Source organism: Artemia sp. Qi Xiang Cuo, chromosome 13 (assembly GCF_049724085.1).
Source record: "Artemia sp. Qi Xiang Cuo chromosome 13, ASM4972408v1, whole genome shotgun sequence".
Taxonomy (NCBI): domain Eukaryota; kingdom Metazoa; phylum Arthropoda; class Branchiopoda; order Anostraca; family Artemiidae; genus Artemia; species Artemia sp. Qi Xiang Cuo.
This window is the reverse complement of record NC_142806.1, coordinates 26888827-26915088: the sequence shown is the minus strand read 5'-3', so window position 1 is coordinate 26915088 and position 26262 is coordinate 26888827. Positions and strand designations below refer to the sequence as shown.

Sequence of the window (26262 nt, the reverse complement as noted above, 5' to 3'; positions counted from 1 at the left end):
ATGTTGCAGGTACGCGCTTTTGAAAACTAGAATGCTTGTAGTGTCTCTAAATTTAATATCCGAGTCAACATTCTCTGAATTTTTCAACTTGATATCACTGACTTTTCTGGAAATATCGCAGATTATCCGTATTGACAACCCGGATTCTTACAGCGTCTTTTGATTTAGTTTAACATCTTCATTAGTATTCCCTGAAAGTTTCAACTTCAGCTGTTCCTGACATCCATATAAATATACCCCAGATACGCTCTTTTGACAACCTGGATGAATCTAGTGTCATTTGATTCAGTGCAACATCTCTCTCAATGTCTTCTGAAAGTTTTGACTCAACACTCCTACTTTGACTCAACACTCAACAAGTGCCGCGATATTACGTTATCGTCAATGAATTTACATAAGTAAACAATTACGTAACAACCAACTCCCCATAGTATTACGTAACAAACAGGTGCGCGTAATCAATAAGCAATAACACCTTCTGGTTGCTAGGGACCTGGAATCGGTTGCTATGGATATGGGATCTATTTACCCTCCACTACTCACCCTCTCCATATGAAGTTGCTCTGAAAAATAAAATAAAAAAGACAATATATCGAAGCCTTATAGTGTTGCAGACAATGTTTTTTTTCTGCCCTATACCAATTCAAGGATAGTTGAGTACAAAAAAAATCGTGCATTTTGGCTATTCACCTAGGGCCAAAGGAAAAATAGGTCGTTCCCGATGGGATGGGCAGACATCATAATAAATAAGCTAAAGGAAGCTGGAACATTATGGGAGGCGATAATATAGTGAAGGTATAAAGAAATTAGGGATGATAAGAAGCATGCACAGCTCTGTCGGCCTCATGCAAATAATCAAACAGTTCGTGTTAACCAACTGTAAGTAAGAAACGACACGGCTCAATTGTAACCGAAAGTCTAAACACGGAATCTTGATTAAAAAATGGCTTATTAGGCAGATTTTAAATATATAAGTTTCATTAAGTTTAGTCTTATCCATTAACGGCTAAGAGCCTGAGAATTGCCTCTTTTTAAAAAAAGGGGGAATCACCCCCTTTTTCTTCCCAGGGGTGATCTTATCACCCCAGTGGTCCTAGAATATGGTGATAGGGCTCATTCGAACGAAAATTAAAAGTTCTAATGCCCTTTTTAGGTGACCAAAGAGATTGGAGTGCAACTAGACCCGCTCCCCCGCCCCTTTTCTCCCAAAATCGTCAGATCAAAATGTCGGGAAATTCATTTTGTTCATCATAGTTGAAAGGCCCGATAACAATGCCTTTATATATAACATGACCCACCCCCCTCAGCCCCAGGGGAAAGGTATTTAAATTATAAAATTTGCCCATTGTTTACGTCTAGTAGCCTATTTGTAATTGGGAAGCATGCATACATTTAGGGTGGGGGGAGGTATGATTTTATATGCTGGAGGGTTTTCCATGGAGTAATTTTCATTGAGAGAATTTTCCGGGGGCGGGGGGTGAACTTGCCAGGGGAAATTATACACTGTGGGAATTTGCAAGAATTTCTATACAAAATTATCTTTATAGTAGAAAGGGGTCAGGAGGTACAAAACCCACACCGTACTGCAATCTACAATTTAGTCTAACGTTGAACCTACATAATTTATTCAAGGATTATCGATCCACCAAGGGGAGAGGATTTCCGAGAAATTGATTTGCATAATCGAGGGGAATGTATCGATCGACTCGAGGGGAATTTATTTGTTGTTTCTAAGGGGAATTATTGATTCACGAAAGGAGAATTAGAAATGACATCACTTGTTATCTTGGAATTATGCGGGAGTCTAAAGAGATAGAAAAATCCTTTTTTTAAATAAGGATTCTTCAATCTTCAGGTCACAGAGATAAATTAATATTCTATCGAAACCATAATAGTGTAGCTAGGAACATCTTGGAGATGAAGAGATTAACGCGGGAAATGGTTTCCTAGGAATTTCAAATGTGACAGCGCAGGGATGCCAAAACAAAAGGAACACGCAGAAATTAAGCTTAGGGATTATTTGGGCGAAACCATTTTGAGACATTTTGGAAGATGATTTAAGCAAACCGCTTGAGGCATTTCAGAAGATGATTTTAGAAAATGATTTAGAAGATGATTTGAGGGTGAAACTCTGTGGTCGTTATAATACACAAGTTCATTTGAACAGTGTTGTGAGGTCCCCTACCCCAAACCCCAACAACCCCCCTACCCCAACCCCAAAGGGCCCCGACCCCCCCTACCCCAACCCCGAAGGAACCCCCCCCCCACAACCCCAAAGGGCCCCCAGGCCCCAAAGGTCCACCAGCGCCCCCAAAGGGCCCCTTAGCTCCCAAAGACCCCCCGGGAACCCAAAGGCCCCCCGCACCCACAAAGGCACCCGAGCCCCTCCCTTCCTCCCTCCCTTTTTGAATTTTTTTAAATTTTTTTTGGACTGAATTTTTTAGACTTAGAAACTATCCAACATTTTTGCGGTTTTTTCTTTAATCCATTGGCATAGAGTTTTAGCCTAGAGTCTTAGCTTAGTTTTATTTAGAGTTGAAGTTTACTTTAGTTTTAGTTAAGAGTTTAGAGTTTTAGCTTAGAGTTTTTGTTAGATTTATAGTTTAGTTTAGTTTTAGTTAAGATTATATAGTTTGTTTTATTTAGAGTTTTAGTTTACTTAAGTAATAGTAAATAGTTTAGAGTTTTATATTAGAGTAATAGCTTAGAGTTTTAATTAAAGTTGTAGTTTTAGTTAAGTCTTAGTTAAGAGTTTAGAGTTTTAGCCTAGATTCTTAGCTTAGAGTTTTAGTTAGAGTTGAAGTTTACTTTAGTTTTAGTTAAGAGTTTAGAGTTTTACCTTAGAGTCTTAGCTTAGAGTTTTAGTTAGAGTTTTAGTTTATTTGAGATTTTAGTTTTTTACCCTAGAGTCATAGCTTAGATTTTTAGTTAGAGTTGAATTTTGCTCTAATTTTAGGTACTATTTTTATATCAGAGTATTCTATTATAGTGTTATTTAGTTTTATAGTTTAGTTTAGCTTTCGTTACTATTTTATAGTTATTATATTATAGTATTAAATTAGAGTTTTTCTTTAAGTTCTAGTTTAGTTTAGTTTTAATTAAGAGTTTAGAGTTTTAGCCTAGACTCTTAGCTTAGAGTTTTAGTTAGAGTTGAAGTTTAGTTTAGTAATAGTTAAGAGTTTAGAGTTTTAGCTTAGAGTCATAGCTTAGAGTTTTAGTTTTAGTTAAGTTTTAGTTAAGAGTTTAGAGTTTTAGTCTAGAGTCTTAGCTTAGAGTTTTTGTTGAAGTTCTAGTTTATTTTAGTTTTAGTTATGAGTTTAGAGTTTTACCTTAGAGTCTTAGCTTATAGTTTTTGTTTGAGCTCTAGTTTAGTTTAGTTATAGTTAAGAGTTTGGAGTTTTACCTTAGAGTCTTAGCTTAGAGTTTTTGTTAGAGTTGAAGTTTAGTTTTAGTTAAGAGTTTAGAGTTTTAGCTTAGAGTCTTAGCTTAGAGTTTTTTGTTAGAGTTCTAGTTTATTTTAGTTTTAGTTAAGAATTTAGAGTTTTTAGCTGAGAGTCTTAGCTTAGAGTTTTTGTTGAAGTTCTAGTTTAGTTTATGTTTAGTTAAGAGTTTAGAGTTTTTAGCTTAGAGTCTTAACTTAGAGTTTTAGTTAGAGTTGAAGTTTAGTTAGTTTTAGTTAAGAGTTTAGAGTTTTAGCTTAGAGTCTTAGCTTAGAGTTTTAGTTAGATTTGAAGTTTATTTTAGTAATAGTTAAGAGTTTAGAGTTTTAGCCTAGAGTCTTAGCTTAGACTTTTAGCCTAGATTCTTAGCTTAGAGTTTTAGTTAGAGTAGAAGTTTAGTTTAGTTATAGTTAAGAGTTTAGAGTTTTACCGTAGAGTCTTAGCTTAGAGTTTTAGTTAGAGTTGAAGTTTACTTTAGTTTTAGTTAAGAGTTTAGAGTTTTAGATTAGAGTCTTAGCATAGATTTTAGTTATATTTGAAGTTTACTTTAGTTTTAGTTAAGAGTTTTTAGTTTTAGCTTAGAGTCTTAGGTTAAAGTTTTAGTTAGAGTTATAGTTTAGTTTAGTTTTAATTATGGTTTTAGAATTTTAAGTTAGAGTCTTAGCTTAGATTTTTAGTTAGAGTTGAAGTTTAGTTATAGTTAAGGGTTTAGAGTTTTTATCTTAGAGTCTTGGCTTAGAGTTTTAGTTAGAGTTGAAGTCTATTTTAGCTTTAGTTAACAGATTAGATTTTATAGTTGAGAGTCTTAGCGCAGAGTTTTTTATAGAACTCAAGTTTAGTTTAGTTAAGAGTTTAGAGTTTGAACATTGGGTGTTAGTCTAAAGTGTTAGATAGAGTTGAAGTTTAGTTTTAGTTAAGAGTTTAGAGTTTTACTTTAGAGTTTTAACCTAAAGTTTTAGTTAGAGTTCTACTTTAGTTTAGTTTTAGTTAAGAGTTTAGAGTTTTAGCTTAGAGTTTTAGTTAGAGTTCTAGTTTAGTTTTAGTTAAGAGTTTAGACTTTTGCCTTAGAGTCTTAGCTATTACTAAACTAAACTTCAACTCTAACTAAAACTCTAAGCTAATAGTCTAAGCTAAAACTCTAAACTCAAAACAAAAACTAAACTAAACTAGAACTTCAACAAAAACTCTAAGCTAAGACTCTAGGCTAAAGCTTTAAACTCCTAACTAAAACTTAACTAAAACTACAACATTAACTAAAACTCTAAGCTATGACTCTAAGCTAAAACTCTAAACTCTTAACTATTACTAAACTAAACTTCAACTCTAACTAAAACTCTAACTAAAATTGTTATCACTGACGAAAAATTTGGTATCTTTGACATAAAACTTGTTAGTTCTAACAGAAAATTTGTTATCACTTACGAAAAATTTTTACTTCTAAGAGAAATTTATTAGCTGTAATTAAAACTCTGTTAATGTTAAGGAAAAATTATGGGTTTGATGAGAAAACTCGCTAGTGTTACGGAAAACTTGCTACTTTTGACTGAAAATTTTTTATCATGAACGGAAAAAAATTATGCTTCTAAGATAAAATTGATATTTTTAAGTAGAAATTTGATAGTATTGAGGAATAAGTTGTTGATTTGATGAGAAAATTTGTTAGTGTTACTAAAACTCTGTTAGTGTTAATGAAAAAATTGTTACTTTGATGAGAAAATTTGTTATTGTGAAAGGAAAAATTGCTACTTCTGACAGAAAACTTGCTCTCATAAACGAAAAAATTGTTACTTCTTAGAAAAATCTCTAAGCTAAGACTCTTAGGTAAAACTCTAAACTCTTAACTATAACTAAACTAAACTTTAACCTAACTAAAACTTTAAGCTAAGACTCTAGGCTAAAACTTTTAACTAAAACTAAACAAGAACTCTAGCTAAAGTTCCAAGCTATGACTGTAAGTTAAAACTCTAAACTATTAACTATAACTTAACTTAACTAGAACTCTAACTAAAACTCTAAACTCTTAACTAAAACTAAACTAAAGTAGAACTCTAACTAAAACTTTAGGTTAAAACTCTAAGGTAAAACTCTAAACTCTTAACTAAAACTAAACTTCAACTCTAACTAAAACTTTATGCTAAAACTCTAATGTAAAACTATAAACTATTAACTAAAACTAAACTAAACTTCAACTCTATCAAAAACTGTAAGCTATGACTCTAAGCTAAAAACTCTAAAATCTTAACTATAACTAAACTAAAATTCAACTCTAACTAAAACTCTAAGCTAAGACTCTAAGCTAAAAACTCTAAACTCTTAACTATAACTAAACTTCAACTCTAACTAAACTCTAAGCTAAGACTCTAAGGTAAAACTCTAAAATCTTAACTAAAACTAAACTAAACTAGAACTCTAACTAAAACTCTAAGCTAAGACTCAAAGGTAAAACTCTAAACTCCTAACTAAAAATAAACTAAACTTCAACTCTAACTCAAACTCTAATATATGACTATTATACAAAACTCTTAACTAAATCTAAAGTAAACTTCAACTCTGACTAAAACCCTATGCTAAGACTCTAAGGTAAAACTCTAAACTCTTAAATATAACTAATCTAAAATTCAACTCTAACTAAAACTATATCATAAGACTCTAGGCTAAAAGTCTAAGCTAAGACTCTATGCTAAAACTCTAAACTCTTAACTATTACTAAACTTCAACTCTAACTAAAACTCTAAGCTAAGACTCTAAGCTAAAACTAAAATCTTAACTAAAACTAAACTAAACTTCAACTCTATCTAAAACTCTAAGTTAAGACTCTAAGCTAAAAACTCTAAACTCTTAACTAAAACTAAACTAAACTAGAACTTCAAAAAAAACTCTAAGCTTCGACTCTAAGCTAAAAACTCTAAACTCTTAACTAAAACTAAACTAAACTAGAACTCTAACAAAAACTCTAAACTAAGAGTCTAAGCTAAAACTCTAAACTCTTAACTAAAACTAAACTTCAACTCTAACAAAAACTCTAAGCTAAGACTCTAAGGTAAAACTCCAAACTCTTAACTATAACTAAACTAAACTAGAACTCTAACAAAAACTATAAGCTAAGACTCTAAGGTAAAACTCTAAACTCATAACTAAAACTAAACTAAACTAGAACTTCAACAAAAACTCTAAGCTAAGACTCTAGACTAAAACTCTAAGGTAGTTTTACGCTTGGATGATTATTTGACTTTATTTTTGCTCATTTTTGGTTTAATGGAGGTGTTTACTTTTTTTTGAAAAACTTACCTTGTGGAAAAAGTTTTTTAAATTAATTTCTGTTCGTTTTTTGTTGACATAGTCTTTTTCGTGGAAAAAATAATATTTTCCATCTTTTCAGTTTTTTCTATAAGGATTCATAGTATGGGTTGCTATTTGCATGTTGGATAAACTTTTTCAAAAAATTTTAATCCTGACACGAACAGTATTTTTAATTTAATTTTATAGCTTCTGAAGTTGACCTGAAAATAAAACTTATCCAAAAAAATTCTAAAAATTCTGCTCTTTGACAACCTGGATAAACTTACACTTTTTATTTATTTAAATTGTAAGAGCAGAACACTGTTTATATAATTAGCAGTATGATCATTCTCTATCTCTCCCATTATAAAAACCCGGACAGGGGTGCGAGTGCTCCGGAGAACGTTTTTGCAGATAGAAACATAGGCGTTATCAGATCTTTTCGCGGGTAGACAAGTCAGATTTCTCTTGGACGCGAAACTTGGCTTCAACGTTGGAACACTAATTTTGAAGAAACTAATTTTAAATTAATTTATTCCAATACATACATGAAAATCGGTAGTTAGTAGTGTAAATGTTATTATTAGATGTTTTTAGGAATTAAAAATAGGTTTCGAAGTCTCAAGTTGGTTTCAAAGGCATTTTGAGAAAGTTTCTGCCAAAATACGTGTTCCAGGGTAATTGGACCGCTAATGGCAGATCAAATGAGAGGAGTTGTTTTATTTTCAAATGAGAGGAGTTATTTATTTTCTGGTAAACAAACTGGAAGAATATTATATAATAGGAGCTTTTCTAGCGTAAAGCCCCGTAAAATTTTGGATCTGCCACTAAAATGTGTGATGTCCTTCAATTTTCTGAAAATACCCTAAGAATTTTACGAAAAACACTTCTTAACAGACGTTTAGCATTTTCTTGGATAGGGCTATTGTGGCAACTTTTACCACAACAACCAATAATTAGAACTCAAGTCCTAAAATTGGTCTCAATCAGGAACTCTTATCGCTATCTAAATTCAGAAAGTGCAAAGATTTTCAAACAGAGGTATTTATTGTTTAAAGTTCAGGAAAGGTCTGCCCATTTCATTTGAAAACATTGATTGAAAACAAAACTAGTTTTATCTAGGCTCTCCGCCAAAACAGGTAACTAGATTTTTCAAATATCATAGGAAGTACAATCTGAGAAAATAAATATCACGACGTGAAAAAAAAATGATAAACTATCCAGTTGCGGATCCAGAGGGGGGCGAGGGTTACCCCCGTAAAGTAGTCTAAAGTAGTGTAATTTACCTAATTAACACAAGTTTGCATTAATTAAACTTGCTCCTAACGCAAGTTTATCGGATCAACCTATTTTGCTCCTCCCCCCTAAAAAAATCCTGGATCTGCCGCTGAAACCATCACACCTACCCCACCAGTTATTAGAAGAAGAAAAAATTCCTTCTTTTCACCAATTTCCCCAACCCCCCCGCCCCCGTGGTTCTAAAATCCTGCATCGGCCGATCAGTTGAGTCCACGTCAATAATAGATTAAGTCGTAATTTGTATATAAATTAATTCATACCTGTGAGATGGGACGCTTACAAACCACTTGGTTGGCTCACCAAGTTTTTTTCTGCTTTCGCAATTACGAATAATGCACTTGGTAACCATTTCTCAGTGATTGACGATAACAGACTAATCCGCTAAGGCAGAAACAAGTGGGAGGAGCTTTTTGTTCACACCGAGACCGAAGACCAGAAATTATCTGCGATAAGCTTACTGTCTATAAACTGTGGAGCAGAAGTAGTAATAGTAGCATCCCCAAAAGCTTCAATTTATTGCCCCAATTCGTTTTTAATATATTGCTGAAGTGACTAATTGACAATCATAGACATAATGCCTTTTGAATTAAATTAAAACAACAAATAGTTTTAAAACATAATAGACAAATTGAATACTGGTGGGGGGGGGGCTGACATCTCTAAGATCTGTAAAGAGAGAGCTGGACCGTTATACTATGCTAACTAAAAAGGTTGTCTCGAAATTTTGACTGGATGCATTTGGAAAATGAATGGGCTTGAGAGAAGGGCTGCTTGCCATCCAATCTCTTTTTACTCTTAAAAAGGGTACCATAACTTTTAATTTTGAATCGAACTAGCTCCTTTAAAAGTTTCAATGATATTTCTAACTATTTTAGAGCGGTGCTGCCTATGAGATTGCTCATATGCCTCTTTGAAAACCTGCATGCATACAGTTTTTTCGTTTAATTGAAACTCCTAAATGTTTTCTATAAGTTTCAATTTAATACCCTTAGCGTCAATAGTTACAGTAACTGTAGTGATAGCATTAAAAGTATACACATAGTGCTTTTTGGCTATTTCAAAGCCCCCCACAACTTACCCTTAAAGGTTTAAATTAATAGGTCTAAGTTGATCTTCAGATATGGCTTTGCTAACTTTTTGAAAGTCCACATGTTCATAGTTTGTTTTGATTTAGTTCAATATCAGCATAAATATTCCTTAAAAATTTCATCCTATTATCCTTAGCTTGCGTACTAGCAATAGTTGTAGCAGTATTAGTAGCAGTATGTGCATAGCACCTTTGGTTTCTTTAACATTCCCTTCAACACACGCTGAAAGTTTCAGCTTAATACATGCCATCAACAGTTTCTGAAGCATTTCTGATGCTTCCGCTTGACAACCTGCGTGGGCATAGTGTGTTCCGAATTATTTCCATATAGCTTTTATATATCCCAAATTTTTCGCCTTAATGTTCTTAGTCTTAATAGCAGTAGTAGTAGTAGTATTATTTCCTGAATTTTTCAAATTAATATACTCAGTTATTCCTGTGTTTCACCATTTTGACAATCCGTATACACATAACGTGTTTTGATTTAGTTCAACACTCCCCTCAACATTGTCTGAAAGTTTCACCTGAACACCCTTCGTCTTCTTGGAAAGTAAAGTTCAAACAGGCATACCTGTCTCAATAACATACTAGGTGTAAACAATGAAGAACGAATTGCCTAACTTACAGCCTTTGTCCCGAGGACTTTGGGGAGATTGACATCCCCAATGAACTTATAATTCGACGTTTTGACAATGTTGAACAAAGTAGCTCTTTTAAATTTTTAACTAAAGACGTCTTGGGGAAAAATAGGCTTGGGAGTGGGGGCTGATTGCCCTCCATTCACTTTTGACTCTTAAAAAGGACACTAAAACTTTCAACTTCCAATCAAATGAGCTCCATCCGATCCAAGATTTATACGTCTACCCGTTCCATAAAAAACCTCATATTCCCTGGGCAAACTTACAACCATCGCCAATGGACTCTAGGGGATTGTGACCACCCTAAAGACATTGTTATATGATTTTTAGACTATTGTCAGAGGCAACGCTATAGTGTTGCGTATAGTAAAGGCCTTACGGCTCCAATGTTTTATTATTTATTATTATTATTTTTTTCCTAAAGGCACCTCATATGAAAGGGGTCGTCGTACAAGCTTCAAAGGAGGCTCATTCGATTGAGAATCAAGAGTTCTAGTGCCCTTTTTAATAGTCAAAAATGATTGGAGGGCCATTACTCCCCCCAAGCCCATAATTCCCCCAAACACATCCAATCAAAAATTTTAGATAGCCATTTTGTTCAGCGTAGTCGATTTCCTGATAGAAAATATATTTTTGAGGAGGACACTCACCCACAACCCTCTGGGCAAGGGTTTTAAGTTATGTCCTGGAGGCATATAAGGTTTTTATAGAAGGCGTTGTCGTAGCAATTTCAAAAAAGGCTCATTTGATTGGAAATTTAAAGGGCTAGTGCCCTTTTTAATAGTCGAAAGTGACAGGAGGGCAACTAGCCCCCCCCCCTCCCACGCCCATCATTTCCCCAAACACATCCAATCAAAATTTGGAGATAGCCATTTTGTTCAGCGTAGTTGATTTCTAGATAGAAAATGTGTTTTTGAGGAGGACACTCCCCCAAGGCCCTCAGGGCAAGGGTTTTAAGTTATGCCCTGGGGGCATATGAGGTTTTTATAGAAGGCGTTGTCGTAGAAACTTCAAAAAAGGCTCATTCGATTGGAAATTCAAAGGGCTAATGCCCCTTTTAATATACGAAAGGGGGTGGGGCACCGACCCCCCCCCCACGCCAATCATTCCCCCAAACACATCCATTCAAAATTTTGAGAGAGCCATTTGGTTCAGCCTAGTTGATTTCCAGATAGATAATATGTTTTTGAGGAGGACATTCCCCCACAACCCTGAGGGCAAGGGTTTTAAGTTATGCCCTGGGGGCATATAGGGTTTTTATAGAAGGCGTTGTCGTAGAAACTTCAAAAAAGGCTCCCCCACAGCCTTCAAGGGCTTCCCCCACAGCCTTCAGGGCAAGGGTTGTAAGTTATGCACTGGGGGCATCTAAGGTTTATATAGAAGGCGTTGTCGTAGAAACTTCAAAAAAGTCTCATTTGATTGGAAATTCAAAGGGCTAGTGCCCTTTTTAACAGTCGAAAGTGATTGGAGGGCCACTAGCCACCCCCCCCCACGCCCATCATTCTCCCAAACACATCCAATCAAAGTTTTGAGATAGCCATTTTATTCAGCGTAGTTGATTTCCAAAAAGAAATTATTTTTTTGAGGTGGACATTCCCCCACAGCCTTCAGGGCAAGGGTTGTAAGTTATGCCCTGGGGTCATATAAGGTTAGAGTCATAGCTTAGAGTTTTTGATAGAGTTGAAGTTTAGTTTAGTTTTAGTTCAGAGTTTAGAGTTTTACCTTAGAGTTTTAGCCTAAAGTGTTAGTTAGAGTTGAAGTTTAGTTTTAGTTAAGAGTTTAGAGTTTTACTTTAGAGTTTTAACCTAGAGTTTTATTTAGAGTTCTACTTTAGTTTAGTTTTAGTTAAGAGTTTAGAGTTTTAATTAGAGTTATAGTTTAGTTTAGTTTTAGTTAAGATTTTAGACTTTTACCTTAGAGTCTTAGCTATTACTAAACTAAACTTCAACTCTAACTAAAACTCTAAGCTAAGAGTCTAAGCTAAAACTCTAAACTCTTAACTAAAACAAAACTAAACTAGAACTTCAACAAAAACTCTAAGCTAAGACTCTAGGCTAAAGCTTTAAACTCTTAACTAAAACTTAACTAAAACTACAACTTTAATTAAAACTCTAAGCTATGACTCTAAGCTAAAACTCTAAATTCTTAACTATTACTAAACTAAACTTCGACTCTAACTAAAACTCTAACTAAAATATTTATCACTGACGAAAAATTTGGTATCTTTGACATAAAACTTGTTAGTTCTAACAGAAAATTTGTTATCACTGACGAAAAATTTTTACTTCTAAGAGAAATTTATTAGCTGCAATTAAAACTCTGTTAGTGTTAAGGAAAAATTGTTACTTTGATGAGAAAATTTGCAAGTGTTAAGGAAAACTTGCTACTTTTGACTGAAAACTTTTTATCATGAACGGAAACAAATTATGCTTCTAAGAAAAATTTGATATTTTTTAAGTAGAAGTTTGTTAGTATTGAGGAAAAAGTTGTTGATTTGATGAGAAAATTTGTTAGTGTTACTAAAACTCTGTTAGTGTTAATGAAAAAATTGTTACTTTGATGAGAAAATTTGTTAGTGTGAAAGGAAAAATTGCTACTTCTGACAGAAAACTTGCTCTCGTAAACGAAAATATTGTTACTTCTTAGAAAATTCTCTAAGCTAAGACTCTTAGGTAAAACTCTAAACTCTTAACTATAACTAAACTAAACCTCAAACCTAACTAAAACTCTAAGTCAAAACTCTAAGCTAAAACTATAAACTAAAACAAAATTATACTAGAGCTCTAACTAAAACTCTAAGTTAAGACTGTAAGGTAAAACTCTAAACTCTTAATTAAAACTAAACTAAACTAGAACTCTAACTAAAACTCTAAGCTAAGACTCTAAGCTAAAAGTCTAAACTCTTAACTAAAACTAAACTAAACTAGAACTCTAACTAAAACTCTAAACTCTTAACTAAAACTAAACTAAAGTAGAACTCTAACTAAAACTCTAGGTTAAAACTCTAAGGTAAAACTCTAAACTCTTAACTATAACTAAACTTAAACTCTAACTAAAAATTTATGCTAAAATTCTAATGTAAAACTCTAAACTCTGAACTAAAACTAAACTAAACTTCAACTCTATCAAAAAATTTTAGCTATGACTCTAAGCTAAAAACTCTAAAATCTTTACTATAACTAAACTAAACGTAAACTCTCACTAAAGCTTTAGGCCAAGAATCTAAGCAAAAACTCTAAACTCTTAACTAAAAATAAACTTCAACTCTAACTAAAAATCTAAGCTCAGACTCTAACGTAAAACTCTAAACTCTTAACTAAAACTAAACTAAACTAGAACTCTAACTAAAACTTTAAGCTAAGACTCAAAGGTAAAACTCTAAACTCCTAACTAAAGTTAAACTAAACTTCAACTCTAACTAGAAATGTAAGCTAAGACTCTAATACAAAACTCTAAACTCTTAACTAAAACTAAAGTAAACTTCAACTTTGACTAAAACTCTATGCTAAGACTCTAAGGTAAAACTCTTAAATATAACTAAACTTAACTTCAACTCTAACTAAAACTCTAAGCTAAGAATCTAGGATAAAACTCTAAGCTAAGACTCTAAGCTAAAACTCTAAACTCTTAACTATTACTAAACTTCAACTCTAACTAAAACTCTTAGGTAAGTCTCTAAGGTAAAACTCTAAACTCTCAAATAATACTAAACCACACTTTAACTCTAGATAAAACTATAATATTAGACTCTAAGCAAAAACTATAAACTCTTAACGAACAAATAAACTAAACTAGAACTTCAACAAAAAATCTAAGCTAATACTCTAATCTAAAAAATCTAGGCTCTTAACTAAAACTAAACTAAAAGTCTAGCAAAAACTCTAAGCTAAGACTCTAGGCTAAAACTCTAAACTCTTAACTATAACTAAACTTCAACTCTAACAAAAACTCTAAGCTAAGACTCTAAGCTAAAACTCCAAACTCTTAACTATAACTAAACTAAACTAGAGCTCAAACAAAAACTATAAGCTAAGACTCTAAGGTAAAACTCTAAACTCATAACTAAAACTAAACTAAACTAGAACTTCAACAAAAACTCTAATCTAATACTCTAGACTAAAACTCTAAACTCTTAACTAAGACATAACTAAAACTATAACTTTAATTAAAACTCTAAGCTATGACTCTAAGCTAAAACTCTAAACTCTTAACTATTTCTAAACTAAACTTCAACTCTAACTAAAACTATAAGCTAAGATTCAAAGCTAAAACTCTAAACTCTTAACTAAAACTAAACTAAACTATAAATTCAACAAAAGCTGTAACTTAAGACTCTAAGCTAAAAACTCTAAACTCTTAATTAAAACTAAACTAAACTAGAACTCTAACAAAAACTCTAAGCTAAAACTCTAAGCTAAAACTCTTAACTAAAACTAAAGAAAACTTCAACTCTAACTAAAACTCTAAGCTAAGACTCTAAGGTAAAACTCCAAACTCTTAACTATAACTAAACTTTAACTCTAACTAAAACTCTAAGCTAAGACTCTAAGGTAAAACTCTAAACTCTTAACTAAAACTAATGTAAACTTCAACTCTAACTAAAACTCTAAGCTAAGAATCTAGGCTAAAACTCTAAACTCTTAACTAAAACTCAACTAAAATAAAACTTTAATTAAAAACTCTAAGCTATGAATCTAAGCTAAAACTCTAAAATCTTAACTTTTACTAAACTAAACTTCAAGTCTAAATAAAACTCTAAGCTAAGACTCTAAGCTAAAACTCTAAACTTTTAACTAAAACTAAACTAAACTAGAACTTCAACAAAAACTCTAAGCTAAGACTCTAAGCTAAAAACTCTAAACTCTTAACTAAACTAAACTAGAACTTCAACAAAAACTCTAAGCTAAGACTCTAGACTAAAACTCTAAACTCTTAACTAAAACTAAAACTTTAATTGAAACTCTAAGCTTTGACCCTAAGCTAAAACTCTAAAATCTTAACTATTACTAAACTAAAATTAAACTAGAACAAAAACTCTAATTTAAGAATATAAGCTAGAACTCTAAACTATTAAATAAAACTAAACTAGAACTTCAACAAAAACTCTAAGCTAAGACTCTAACCTAAAAACTATAAATCCTTAACTAAAACTAAACTAAACTAGAACTATAACGAAAATACTAAGCTAAGACTCTAATATAAAACTCTAAACTTGTAACTAAAAATAAATTTAACTTCAACTCTAAATAAAACTAAGCTAAGACTCTAGGCTAGAACTCTATGCCAATGGGTTAAAGAAAAAACCGAAAAATGTTGGATGATTCCTAACTTTAAAAAACTCAATCCGATAAAACTTAAAACAAATCAAAAAGGGAGGGAGGAAGGGAGGGGCTCGGGGGCCTTTGGGGGCGTGGGGGGCCTTTGGGGGCCCGGGGGGGGGTCTTTGGGGGCCTGGGGTCCCTTTGGTGGCCGTTGGGGCCCGGGGGCCTTTGGGGGTGCCGGGGGACCTTTGGGACCCAGGGGGCCCTTTTGGGTTGTAGGGGGGGGTCCTTCGGGGTTGGGGTAGGGGGTTGGGGTCCTCTGGGGTTGGGGTAGGGGGGTTGTTGGGGTTGGGGTAGGGGACCCCACAACACTGTTCAAATGGAACTTGTGTATTATATCGACCACAGAGTTTCACCCTCATATCCTCTTCTAAATAATCTTCTAAAATCATCTTCTAAAATATCTATAACCGTTTTACTTAAATCATCTTCTAAAATGTCTCAAAATTGTTTCGCCCAAATAATCTCTAAACGTAATTTTTGCGTGTTCTTTTTGTTTTGGCATCCCTTCGCTGTCACATTTGAAATTCCTAGGAAACCCTTTACCGCGTTAATCTCTTCATCTCATAGATGTTCCTAGCTACACTATTATGGTTTCGATAGAATATTAATTTATCTCTGTGACCTAAAGATCGAAGAAGCCTTATTTAATTAAGGATTTTTCTATCTCTTTAGACTCCCGCATAATTCCAAGATAACAAGTGATGTCATTTCTAATTCTCCTTTCGTGATTCAATAATTCCCTTTAGAAACAACAAATAAATTCCCCTCGAGTCAATCAATACATTCCCCTCGATTATGCAATTTTAATCCATATCAATGTTTTTTTTTCAAAATTTAGGAAATGTATTTGCATATCTTTAAAACCTTATAATTGGGATTGAGCAAAGTTGTGAAGCTGAAAACAATTTTGCTGTACTTCATTTAAGCAGAAGATCAAGGTTTGTAAGGTTTCACTTTTAGGCCTAACACACATATTTTTAAAGGCCATCAAAGTTCAGGACCCTCTAGAGGGGGGAGTGTTGGTATGTACTTTAAAATACCTTCCCGGGACATACTTTAGCCTGTAGACCCATCCCTGAAAGTTTCATTTTCCTAATCTAGCCCCTTTCAAAGATAGCCAAAAGTAGATAAAGTAGAATTTTACCCTTTGGCGTTTCGACTAAAAGGAAACGAATTGTTAGTAAAGAGCGACTCGCTCTAATAGTAACTGAAACTCTAAAAAGTGAAATTTTGTTAGCAATGGGTCCGAAAACAACGATAAGTCACATAAAATGGTAGTAGTCGTAAAATCAAATGCTCAAATGGTTATAATCCTTTGCCTAGCTATTAAAGTATTCAAGATGTTGCTTCAAGTTTTTCGTGTCGAATATATACTATGGTTTTTTTCTGCCACTATATGCTTTCGTAATAAACCTCGTAAATTCTAAACTTGAAAATTCTGAGAAAATCAGTAGACAATATAATTTCAAAATAGGTGGATAAGGTTGTAATTTGCCCATACAAAGTTCTGAAGAATTTGCAGCTTAAAGTATCGAGACCGCATGGCAAGCGATAACAAATAGTGTGTTTTGAGGAAATTAAATCAAAAGAGATATTTAGTTATTCGGCAGAAGCTACTAGTCCGTGTAACAGAAGCAGTTGATTGAAACTGGTTCTTTGTACGGCAGGGTTTTAAATTTTGGTCGGCCAGTTTGTTCACTCCCGCCGTACTCGAGCCGTCGTAGCCGAGTAGTTAGCACTCCGGACTTGAAATCCTGAGGTCAGGGGTTCGAGTTATGGTGCTGCTGATAATTTGGTTTGGAACGGAGGTCAATTGGTGTGACCCTGTAAGCTCAGCCAGAGTTGATCCAGCTGTAAATGGACACCTTGATAAATCTGGGGGGAAACATGGAAAGCGTCGGATGATTTGCCCCAACCACGAATCGCACTCCCGACCGAATGTATTGAATCAGGAGATCGGTACCTGCGCAACGCAGACCATTGGTCAGCATGCGAAAAAGTTAAGCAGTTTGTTCACTCGCTATTACCTTCGATAAAAACAGCTTTGAAGTCTAGTTAAAAAAAAATATGGGAAACTGGTTACAAGAGGAACTTTGGAGAGTTAATATGGGTTTAGTAGGAATTAAAAACTACTAGTGAAACTGACGATACACTTGTAAACCTTTGCTGTCACCACTCTGTAAACCTCTGCTGTCACCACTCTGTAAACCTCTATTTAGTTCTTTCTATATGCCCTTTTATAATTGGCAGATGTAATGGTTTACGTAAATTCCAAAGATAGACGATAAACGTTGGTACATGGCCTTTATTAAATAACATGAGGATACACATAGAGAAAATAAGGTAGCACAAGAACAACTAGCTACGACGAAGGTGAACGATGGACTCCGTTTAGAAATGAACCAAGAATATAACTGTCCTAGAACAGAAGTTCCGGGCTTTGGAACGGGCCCTTTCCCACGACTAGCTTTAGTCTCAAGAGCCTCCCCTGGACCGCTATCGTTGACACATAGATGCCTAAATAACTAAGAAATGAGATATCCGGAAAAGTTTCTAGAATTTATGTTAAATACTTTACAGATTCTCCCCCTTGTTTTAAGTTAAATTTCCCAAATTTGGCTTATCCCCTTCTCATCAAAGCCCCAAACTTTAATTGGATTCAAAACATTCCCTTCCCAAATCATTCACTCCACACCTACTAACATTCTACAGCATGAACTAGTAAACAATTACATTATACAAACACTACACAATACTTGCATAAGTAAAAACTTACATAGTATAAACGAACCACACTAACAACAGTAGTCGGAAATTGGATATTTTAACACTTCATTTTTCTTTGTATACTTTAAAATAGACTTGTTCCCCATACCCCTGAATTTGATGAGGACAAGGAAAGTTGGGATTATGTATAAACTTCGGATTAGGGCAAAAGGAATGACCGAGAAAGGCTAATTAATCCTGAAAATACCGGCGACAAATAAATGAAATTGCATAAACTTATAAATAATGGAATAGATATGTCAACCATTGCAGTTTGATTGGCCTACCATGCTACAATGACGTCAAGATATTATTACCAATAAAATCCTCGGGGTTTTACTGCTGCGGAACGCCTCGGTTTTGACCTATTTGGGTTTGCTCTACTAACTTGTGGTTCGACAAATGGCAGTACTACTGTTGATATTTCTACATAACTATAAGCGCTACGCATTAAAACCATCCCGTGAGGCATCAACCTCATCCCACTAGACCTCACAACCAGCCCCCTTTCCACCTTTTTTTTCATCCCACGGGACCTCAAAACCAGCTCCCTTTTCATGGGTAGCCAAACCGCCCTGAGAGGAATCAGTACCATCTTGCAGTGCAACAAAAAAAACCAACCCGTGAGGCAACAGTACCCTCCCACGGGACCTCAAAACCAGCTCCGTTTTCCTGGGTAGCCAAACCGCCCTGCGAGGAATCAGTACCATCTCGCAGTGCAACAAAAAAACCATCCCGTGAGGCATCAGTACCATCCCACGGGACGTCAAAACCAGCTCCCTTTTCCTGGGTAGCCAAACCGCCCTGCGAGGAATCAGTACCATCTCGCAGTGCAACAAAAAAACCATCCCGACAGGCATCAGTACCATCCCACGGGACCTCATAACCAGCTCCCTTTTCCGGGGTAGCCAAACGGCCCTGCGAGGCAACAGTACCATCTCGCAGTGCAACAAAAAAAAAACCATCCCGTGAGGCATCAGTACCATCTCACGGGACCTCAAAACCAGCTCCCTTTTCCTGGGTAGCCAAACCGCCCTGAGAGGCATCATGACTATCTCAAAGTGCAAAAAAAAAAAACATTCCTAGATTCCTGGGTACCAGCCCACGGAAACATTGCCATCCCGCACCTGTCAGGGCCCGACACCCTGTCCTGCGAGGAATCAGTGCCCTATTACAGCTCCAACTAATTATCATTTAGGCCTAATTTCAACTTTAATAGCGTAGAAAAAAAATTCATTGGAAAAAGAAAACACTTCTCCTTTCCCCGCTATCTGTTCTATCTGCTCATATTACTTTGCAACCTTGTATGCATCACCTAAACAAAAAAATTCTGCACTATTCTCTAACAATCACCGTTTGTAGGACGGTCTGATCCCCTCCTTGAATAAATTAAGAGCAAATCTTCCAAGGACTACACCATCTTCCCTGGCTTCTAAGGACACCCCACATGACCTTCCTAATTTTTGCATCCTTCTATAGAATAGATATGCCCTTTCATCCTTAAATTGAGCCACGCCTACAAACTCTGCAACTATTTTTCCTACTATTTTGCCTGGGGCATATGCTACAAGTTAACCACGTTTTAAACGTGACAAATTTATAATTAAGGGGAGTCAAATAAAATAAATCGAAATATGCCATTGTCCCTCCACTGTTTTACAAAATCAAAAGCAACCTTTTTGCTATATCCAGTTTCCGCCGGATCGACAATAGGAATAAAAACTGACATATTGAGGTCAAAATTTGAAAAAGCAGTTATTCTAAAAATTTAAATATTTGTTTTAAACACCGTTCTTTAATTACGGAAATTTTGGGCAATAAATTTTGGGCAACAACTTCACTTCTAACAACAAGGGTCTAATAAAATTTACTGGGTTGTTTAGTCGTGTTAAATCACTGACGAAAGATAGTCCGTTCCAAATCCAATTAGAGCTGGTCTCAATTAAATCACTAGCGTCAAATGTAGTCACACTTGAGAATTAATTTTCGGTTATCGAATTCAAAATGTTAAATTTTGGTTGGAAACTGTCAAATGTAGATCACACGTCGACTGTATAAAATCAAGTAAAAAAAAACACCAAACGTAGAATGGCTAAGTGAAGGTAGAACTCAACCGGAGACTCTCAGTTGTAGAAATTTGAATTAGTAGGTAGAATCTATCGAGAGGAAATCCATATTAGGCTTGGTGCAAAAGCCGATTTCAAAATGTTCATTTAAAAGAAAGTGTTTCTCAAGAAGCCACTTTGAGTAAAAGAAAGTTCAATAGCTCGTGACGTTTCGATGTCTTATTAATCAGTCTTTTGCAGTATTTGCAGATCAATATCACAGTCTGGTAGCGGGCGAAATACTCTTCAATATTTTGCCAGTATTTAGCATAAGATGTCGTAAATACTTATAACGGTCACTCAAATGTCAATTGGAGGTTTTCCACTAGTGATATATGCTCCACTAGTTTTAACTGGTTGCCACCACTCTATAAACCTCTGCTGTCACCACTCTGTAAACCTCTGCTGTCACCACTCTGTAAACCTCTATTTCGTTCTTTATTTGTATGCCCTTTTATATTGGCAGATGTAATGGTTTACATAAATTCCAAAGATAGACAATAAACGTTGGTACATGGTCTTTATTAAATGACGTGAGAATACACATAGAGAAAATAAGGTAGCACAAGAACAACTAGCTACGACGAAGGCGAAAGATGGATTGCCTTTAGAAATGAACCAAGAATATAACTTTCCTGAAACGAAGTTCCAGGCCTGGGAACAATCCCTTTCCCACGACTAGCTTTAGTCCCAAGAGCCTCCCCTGGACCGCTATCGTTGACACATAAATGCCCAAATAACTAAGAAATGAGATACTCGGAAAAGCTTCTCGAATTGATGTTAAATACTTTACACACTTTAAGTAATCAGAAATGGAAAAAAAGATTCGTTTCCAGGGGCACCAACCCTAGGTCTCAGATGGAAAGTGCCTCATCAGTCCAGAATTCAAGGCAGCTATGAAATTTAAGAAAAAATTAAATCTTAGCCTCTATTTTTTGTTAATTTCTCTTTCTTAGTTCTGCTCCTGCTCTTTTTAGGAAAGTTTATTCTTAAATTAATTCTGTAAAAAAAAACTCAAGAAAGCTCAGTTTTCAGCGAAGTACTAGTTCTTCAGTATTCTACAAATTTAGGGAAACATCAAGAGTTGGTATATGCAAACTAGTTTTCAACATGCATATTGCATAAACTCCCAAGCAATATTTTTCATTCTTCCTAAGTTTCAACTTCGCTCTTTCCTCTTTTCTTCCATCAGAAAGAGGTTGTATTTTTTAAAGTGCGTTTTTAGTTGTTGTTTCGTTTTTATGCACAATAAACCTTACAAAAGGATTTTTGTCTAACTTAGGGAATAAGGCTAAAAAGTCAACAGGAGTTTTTGTTGAAATAGACAACATTGTGCTATTTTGTCAAACAGTTCGTAGTAACGAACTGTAACTAAGGAGGGACCCGGCTAAAAAGTAACCGAAACTCTAAAAAGCGGAATTTTTACAACAATAGATATATAAAAAAAATTTGATCTTATTGCTTGTTTTAAACTTATAAGTTTTATTAAGTTTAAGCTTACCCGTCAAAGATTACGAGCCTGAGAAAATTTGCCTGATTTTCGAAAAAGGGGAAACACACCCTCTAAAATTCATAGAATCTTAATGAAAATTACACCATAGATTCAGCGTGTCAGAGAACCATAATGTGGGGGTTTCAAGCTCATATCTTCAAAAATGTGGAATTTTGTACTTTTTGCCAGAAGAAAGATCATGCGTGTTTATTTGTTGTTTTTTTTTTTGTTTTTTTTTTTTCCAGGGGTGATCGTATTGACCCAGTGGGCGGAGAAAATTGGTAGAGGGTTTGTTCTAACAGAAATTAAAAGTTCTAGTGCCCTTTTTAAGTGACCAAAAAATTGGAGGGCAACTAAATCGTTTGATCTGTGATTGCTATTTTGTTCACCATAGTTGAAAGGCCTATTAACTATGTCTTTGGAGATAACATGACCCCAATAGCCCCTGGGGAAAGGTCTCTAAGTTATCAAATTTTTCATGTAGTATTTGTTATTGGGAAGTATGTATACATTTTGTGGGTGGGCAGCAGAGGAAGACTTTTTGCTGGAGGGACTTTGCTCGAGGAGAATTTTCCATGGAGAGGGAATTTTCCAGTGGGTGAACTTTTCAGGGGAAATTGTATAGGGGAATTTGCCAGAATTCCTGTACGAAATTTCTTTATATGCCTTCCTTTCTCTTGACTGACTCAATTTTACGCGTGGAGGTGTTAAGGGTAGGCTAATTGTCCGGGGTAAATTCTCACCAGGATTGAATTTTTCTAAAGATATTTTCGTGGGGAGGGGATTTTTCTGTGGAGGTGGAGCCAGACTTCCTGGCATTATTTAAACGCAATTAGGCATTTAAGGGGATTAATTAATCCAGGGGATTAATTTCCAGGCAGGAATTAAATTTTAAAAATACAATTTTTTTCAACTGAAAGTAAGGAGCAATATTAAAACTTAAAACAAACAGAAATTGTTACGTATACAAAGGGGGTTGGCCCTTCTCAACACCTTGCTCTTTACGTTAAAGTTTAAGTTTTGTCCCAATTTTTTTAAAACGATTCCTGAAACACAAGGGTCGTTTAATTAGAATAATAAGTAACTTTTTTTGTAATGTCGAAAAACTTTAGCGTGAAGAGCGAGGTGTTGAGGAGGGGGCAACCCCCCTCGTATACGTGATAATTTCTGTTCGTTTTAAGTTTTAATATTTCTCTTTACTTTCAGTTCAAAAAACTTGTTTTTTTTATTTTATTTAATCATATAAAGAGTCCAAAGTATATACTATCATCGGTATCTTTGAGAAGTTGCAAATTAGAAAACTTAATTACTTTTAAAAATTTGTCCTTTGGGAAATATATATAGAGATTGTTGGAAACTAAAAAACATTGAAGTAATTTGAGATGTGTAGTTAATATAATTTTAAGAAATTCATGTTATTATTATTGTATTTTTTTTTTCTGCTGCAATGCTGCAAAGAATTTTGAACTTTTCATAAGGGAATATGCTTGCATTGTCTTTGCTTCCTGAACTTCAAGTCTTTAAGAGAGTCGATGTGAAGAATACAAGGGTAAGATAAGAAACACCTCCAAAATTAAGGGAGGTGTCCCTGCCTTCAAACGATGGACCTCTGTGTGACGTTGAAACTAGTGATAAATTCATACATGTCTTGGTGGAGTGAGAGAAGTAAAGCCCCAATTCTGAAAACTTTACCTGGTTACCTATTTTGACATCTTTACGACTATCCAGTACTCTGCTAGAGCTGGATAAAAAAAAAAAGACATATTAGGGTTTCAAGCTTTTTTTTAGAATTCCAGAAAATGTGTTTACCTACTTAACTGTTACTGGTAAGAAAGCATTTACCATCAGTCCCGAACCAGCTTTTAATTTGAGTGAAAATATGTTTCACCAAAACGTATATTATTAATTTTCACTTATTAAGGGGATTGGAAGAGAGAATGTTCAAAAGGATTTTTGAGCATATGGTTTGGAACTTTCGACCTTAGAGATTTCGATGGTGCACGGCTGATGCTTCCAAGCATATCCATTCCGGAAAATGGCACAAAGAGTCTAATTTTTATGATTCGAATTGCAATGGCTAAAAAAAAAAACTATACGAAAATGTAAAGTTACTTGGCTTTTACATTTCGGTATACTTTTATAAATTCCTCCAACTTTGGGATCTTGGAATTGAAGAGGCTTTTTCTCTTTTCTTTATTTAGCTTTCCCAATTTACTTGGTGTCCATTGTTTTCTCTTAGTCAGAAAATAAACGCTTCAAAATTGTTTTGGTTCTAAATCTGACACGTGAAATGTTATGTTTTCCGCAGCGATCAAAATAATTATTTGGCGCTACGAGTATTTCCAACAACAAACGTTAGGAAATTGAACTTTTTATCATGAAAACGATAAAAATTTGTATTTTTAAGATGTTGTCTTTTTCAAAGAGACAATTCTAATTAAGAAATAGGGAAGAAGGGAAAGAAAGAAAATAGATACGAGGAAAAATTACTTTGGGAAATGAGAAGAAAAGACAGCACCAAAACGCTGCGATGGAAAGTCAAGACTTTCCATCACAGCCGTATCGTGCATTTATGGTAAAAGTAACCAATCTTTCCTTTGGTTTGATCAAACAGTTCGTGGTAACGAACTGTAAGTAAGGAGCGACCCGGCTCAATGGTAACCGAAACTCTAAAAAACGGAATTTTGATACCAATAGATACATCAAAAGAATCAGATTTTAATTCTGATTTCAAATATATAAGTTTCATCAAGTTTAATCTTACCCAGCAAAAGTTACGTACCTGAGAAAATTTGGCTGCTTTTCGAAAAAAGGGGGAAAGACCTCCTAAAAATTATAGAACCTTAATGAAAATCACACCATCATTTTCAGCGTATCAGAGAACCCTACTGTAGAGGTTTGAAGCTCTTATCTACAAAAATGTGGAATTTTGCATTTTTTGCCAGAAGAAAGATCACGGATGCGTGTTTATTTGGTTTTTTTTTTTTTTTTTTTTTTCCACGGGTGATCATATCGACCCAGTGGTCCTAGAATATCGTGGGAGGGCTCATTCGAACGGAAATTAAAAGTTCTAGTGCCCTTTTTAAGTGACCAAAAAAGTGGAGGGCAACTAGGCCCCCTCCCACGCTCATTTTTTTCCCAAAGTCACTTGATCAAAATTTTGAGATAGCCATTTTGTTCAGCATGGTCGAAAATATGATAACTATGTCTTTTAGGATGATTTAATCCCCCGAAGTCCCTGGGGGGAGGGCTGAAAGTTATGAACTTTACCCAATGTTAACATCTCTATAAACTGTGGTTAACATATAGTATTGGTTATTGGGAAGTATACAGACATTTTCAGGGGGGATTTTTTCTGGTAGTGGGGGGGTCGGGGGTTGTGTGGGAGGATCTTTCCATGAAGTAAGTTTTCATGGAGGAAGGGACATTGCTATGAAGGGGGCGCCGGATTTCCCAGTATTATTTAAAAAAAGATCAGAAATTATATATAAAAAAAAACAAGTTTTCAACTGAAAGTAAGGAGCAACATCAAAACTTAAAACGACAGAAAACATTACGTATATGATTGGGTTCACCCCCTAGTCAATACCTCGCTCTTTAAGCTAAAGATTATTTAGTACTTTCATAAGAGCTATTTATTCTAATTAACAGCATTTGTGATTAAGCGGTCATTTTTAAAGAATTGGAACAAAATTCGAACTTTAGCTTAAAGAGCAAGGTATTGACTAGGGGGCGAACCCCCTAATATACTTATTAAAAATATATGGATATAGAAATTCGTTGCGTAAGTTAATTCGTAAATTACTTATATTTATTACTAATAAAAACGTTCGTAAATAAAATTAAACAAGTTTCGAGAAAGCCATTTAACCAAATAAAGGTAAAATTAATATTAAAATTTTGCTTTAATTATTTATGTAAGGTGAGCCAAAATTAAAACCTGTATTAATTTTAAAAAATTCAAAAATTAAATTAAAAAAACAAGTTTTTTTAACTGAAAATAGGGAACGACGTTAAAACTTAAAACGAACAGAAATTATTCCACATAAGAACGGGGCTGTCTCCTCCTCAACGCCTCGCTCTTTACGCTCAAGTTTGACTTTCTCACAACTCTATTTTTTTTAAACAATGAAAAAATTTAGCGTAAAGAGCGAGGCGTTGAGGAGGGGACAGCCCCTTTCATTTAAATAAAAAAAACAAGTTTTTTTAACTGAAAGTAAGGAGCGACGTTAAAACTTAAAACTAACAGAAATTATTCCGTATATGAAAGGGGCTGTCCCCACCTTAACGCCTCGCTCTTTACGCTAAAGAGCGAGGTGTTCTCTCCTATCTACAAAAATGTGGAATTTTTGTATTTTTGCCAGAAGAAAGATCACGGATGAGTGTTTATTTGTTTGTTTGTTTGTTTTGTTTTTTTTCAGGGGTGATCGTATCGACCCAGTGGTCCTAGAATATCGTGGGAGGACTCATTGGAACGGAAATTAAAAGTTCTAGTGCCATTTTAAGGTGACCAAAAAAATGGAGGGCAACTAGGCTCCTCCGACGCTGATTTTCTTCCCAAAGTCACCCGATCAAAATTTTGAGATTGCCATTTTGTTCAGCATGGTCTAAAATATGATAACTAAGTCTTTTAGGATGACTTAGTCCCCCGAAGTCCTCGAGGGAAGGGCTGAAAGTTATGAACTTTACCCAATGTTAACATATAGTATTGGTTATTGGGAAGTATACAGACGTCTTCAAGGGGGATTTTTTCTGGTAGTGGGGGGGAGGTCGGGGGTTATGTGGGGGTATCTTTCCATGGAGGAAATTTTCATGGGGGAAGGGACAATGCT

The 26262-nt window shown here is 34.7% G+C and overlaps 1 protein-coding gene across 6 annotated transcripts in view; it reads left to right on the top strand.

Annotated features, from left to right (window-relative positions):
• The window catches only part of tun (N-terminal glutamine amidase tungus), a 402893-nt gene that overhangs the window by 306549 nt on the left and 70082 nt on the right, over nucleotides 1-26262 (top strand). The window lies entirely within an intron of this gene.